The sequence below is a fragment of the Octopus bimaculoides genome, chromosome 1 (assembly GCF_001194135.2).
Source record: "Octopus bimaculoides isolate UCB-OBI-ISO-001 chromosome 1, ASM119413v2, whole genome shotgun sequence".
Lineage (NCBI taxonomy): Eukaryota > Metazoa > Mollusca > Cephalopoda > Octopoda > Octopodidae > Octopus > Octopus bimaculoides.
In genome coordinates this window covers 16,214,775-16,218,512 of record NC_068981.1, presented here as the reverse complement: position 1 = coordinate 16,218,512, position 3,738 = coordinate 16,214,775, and the positions used below count along the sequence as shown (strand labels likewise).

Sequence of the window (3,738 nt, the reverse complement as noted above, 5' to 3'; positions counted from 1 at the left end):
CCTACCTACAGACCTACCTACCGACCTACCTACCGACCTACCTACCTACCTACCTACCTACCTACCTACCTACCGACCTACCTACCTGCCGACCTACCTACCTACCTACCTACCTACCGACCTACCGACCTACCTACCTACCTACCTACCGACCTACCTACCTACCTACCTACCTACCTGTTTCTTATCTAATTGAACGAGGTGTAGAATAAACGTACGTTGGTGATTAATACACGAAATTGTGTATTAACATCACAAAAATAAGAGATTAATTATTATATATGTAATGACAATCATATCGAGTATGGGCATGTGAAATTAGAAATAAATTTATTTTATATGCGTGTGTGTGCGTGTGTGATTGCGTAAGCATCTCTCTCTCTCTATATATATATATACATATATACACCACACACACACATATATAATATATGTAGATACACATACATAAATCTATATGCACATATATTTATATACATATATGTATGTATTTATTGAATTTACTGCTGATATAAACTTTAATCGTATTCATGTCCTCCCTATTGCTCACATCAATACTGTGTTGGATCTACTTCATGTCGTTTACACAACTAACGTCAGATAACGTGTTGTTTCTGTTGGTGGTGGTAGTGTTGGTGGTAGCGGCTGTGGTGGTGGTTGCGGTGGTGATGGTGTTAGTGATGGTAGCGTTGATGGTAAATGAAACGGATATGAAAATGTTTGCATTTCCTCTTTTCAAAACCCTGCAACTTGTTCCTGTCTATGAAAATATTCATTATATATACAATATTTGCTAAATAGAATTGAAAACATCCATACATTAAGAGAAAATGTGAAGATATTGGAGACTGGAAAAATCTAAAGGAATTATTATAAATGAACGAGAAATCCATTACAGTTTGATATAATTTAGAACTAAAGTGATAGTTTGTTTTAAAGGGAAATAACCCGACATACACAATAATTCAGGAATGTTAGAAATGTAAAGGGAGATAATAGCTATTTCCATATCCAGCATATGCTTATATCGATCAATACTAAAATATTTAGCCTGGAATCTAGATATAGTTAGTACAGAGTCAATAAAGTAAGCGAAGCCGTATCTTCGCACACTGTCTGCATGAACGTTCACGCTCACCTACCCATCCCTTGCATATGCTTCTGCAAGTATGATTTATCGATTTTGGATTGACTTTAGTGATTTGACTGTTCAACTTGAATACATTTCAACAACTACAGTCGATCGATCTCTCGCTCTACACGATGATTTAACCAATCAATTGAACCCATGCATGAGGAGTCTGTAGAAATGTACTGTCTCTTTCAGCGTTGGCTATAAATTTATATTTAGAACAATCAATTCTCATATTTTAAGTGGATATAGAGCAGCAGTTCTAACACATTGTCTAAAAATGGGTCTAACAAAACTATAGCTTTTGTCTTCTGCTCATTAATTTATTTACTTTCTTTACATTATTTTAAACTTTTTTTTTCATATACATTTTGTATTTTTCATTCCCTCTATGATTAAAAAGTAGAAGAAAAAAAAATCGAAAACAATAAAGAATACCTCCTTCCATTAAGCATTTGATCACCAATCGAAAGTTTACTCAGGTCAGTGTCTTGAGGTTTATGGGCGTGGGAAGACAGCAACGTTGGGAATAAAATCTGAAGAAAGAATGCAAGTAGAGAAGAGCTCAGATTAACCTAAATCGCTGCCATAATAGAGTAGCGAGAAGAAAATAGTTTTCTTCTTCTCTTTTTTTTTTACATTCTGAAATTTGTCTTTGTACATTTGCTGATTATTTTTATGTTTCTGTACAGAAATGACAACCTTCTAGTCATAATGGACCACAAATGAATGATAAGAATGAATTTCGATGATGTTTTATTTTTATTTAACGAATAATAACCATGTTACTTAGCTTTTAGCTTCTTCTTCTTAAAGTCGAACAACGAAAGGAAGAGGAAGACTGGAGCGAGCATAGAACTAGTAACTCTAGCAATATTTCTGTCTACATACTCAGACATCTTTATCCACAATCGCATCACTTAATCATTGTGGATATATACATAACATACAACACATAATTCGTAAATACAAAGTTATATAGACTTATATAAGATGCTATATAGAACTATATAGAATTATACAGTGGTATAATAGCATACTCTACAGCATTATAAATTAATGTATAGAAGAAAGGATAGTAAGTCGTATTAAAAACTTACTAACATCAGAGATTTTTCGTAGTCATTCACCATGCTAAAAATAGCAGCCAAAAATTTCCTTAAATCCGTACTTTGACTTTTTGAAACAAGAAAATGACACATTGAATTATATAACCTAAATGCGCTGACCGAAATAACAGATAGAAAGGTCACAGCTAGAATGAATTTTAATCATAGATTCACTCTTTTAGAATTGACATGGGATTAAGCAACAACTCTTTACTTTTAGTTATGTTTTCTGTCTACAAATTTCGAAAACTTCATGGAATCTCTAATCTTTATTTCTACAGAGTTAATAATATAAGTATTAGTTATATAGAAAAGTAAATATATTCGACTTTACATATCCTATATACATGTTTGTCAATGCTTATAAATTCCGGATCAGTTCATGAGGAAGCGAGGAATCCAGTTCATCAGGAATGATGATTCTAAGATGCAAGAACAACTTTAAACTAAAAATAATATAAAATAAATAAAATAAAATGAAAGTTTACTTCCGGAGAACCAGTTCTGCAACGGTGGAAGAGTTGGTGATGCCACGAAATAAACACTCCTTTCTGGGACCCGTCGACGATGCAGATACGTAGAAAGAATGAGAGAGTGGGGAGAGACCGTCTTATTAAATGACAGGTGAATAATAAAATTGTAAACTTCTATGGAAAAAGAAAAAGGTGTAACAATCAAGGGCTGGAACAGAAATTAGAGCTCAGGGAATTGGAAGAGATACTGTGAAGAATCCTTTCCAATACTCTAAACGGCTCAGTCAATTTGCGTATGTGTATTGAACACATCTATCCTATCCTACATTGGCACATCAGAAACATTTTTGTCTGGCCGATATTCTTGTGGCATCGTGCATATAAACGAAATTGGAAGAACAATGTTATATGGTTTCCAATTTTGACCGAAGTGTAGGTACTGCAGTTTACCTCGGCTCGCCATTGAATGGTTTCGAGTTTTGGCACGAGGCCAGCACATTTGGTGGAAAGGAGCTAGTCCATTAAATCGACCTCAGTACTTCACTTATATGAAGCTACCGTTTTCATCAAGTTATTTGAAATAGTATTTATACAAGAAATGTCTTTGCAGCTCTCTTAATTCAGCTTTAAATAATATTGTTTTATCACACATTACAAATATGAACCAACAATTTACCGGTTTCAAAAACAGTTTCAAATAATATAGTAGATTAAACGAATGCAAACCACTTTGATATGCTTAGATAATTAGATTATAGAGCTGAGCAATGGGTTGGAATGGGTTATTAACAGAGTCTGGCGATTCAATTGACTAAAACTTTCCGCCATACTAAATTTTCACATACAAAAAGACATAAATTGGATTTATTATAATAAACTTTGATATACGTAAATATGTTTATATTCATAAACACATACCAACATATATTCATAAATACATACGTACAAGCACACACACGCACACACACACACACACACACACACACACACACACACACACACACACACACACACACACACACAC

General features: G+C 33.8%; 1 protein-coding gene across 4 annotated transcripts in view; it reads left to right on the top strand.

Moving 5' to 3' along the window:
• LOC106876580 (glutamate receptor 2) overlaps window positions 1–3,738 on the top strand; it is a 737,813-nt gene that overhangs the window by 317,737 nt on the left and 416,338 nt on the right. The window lies entirely within an intron of this gene.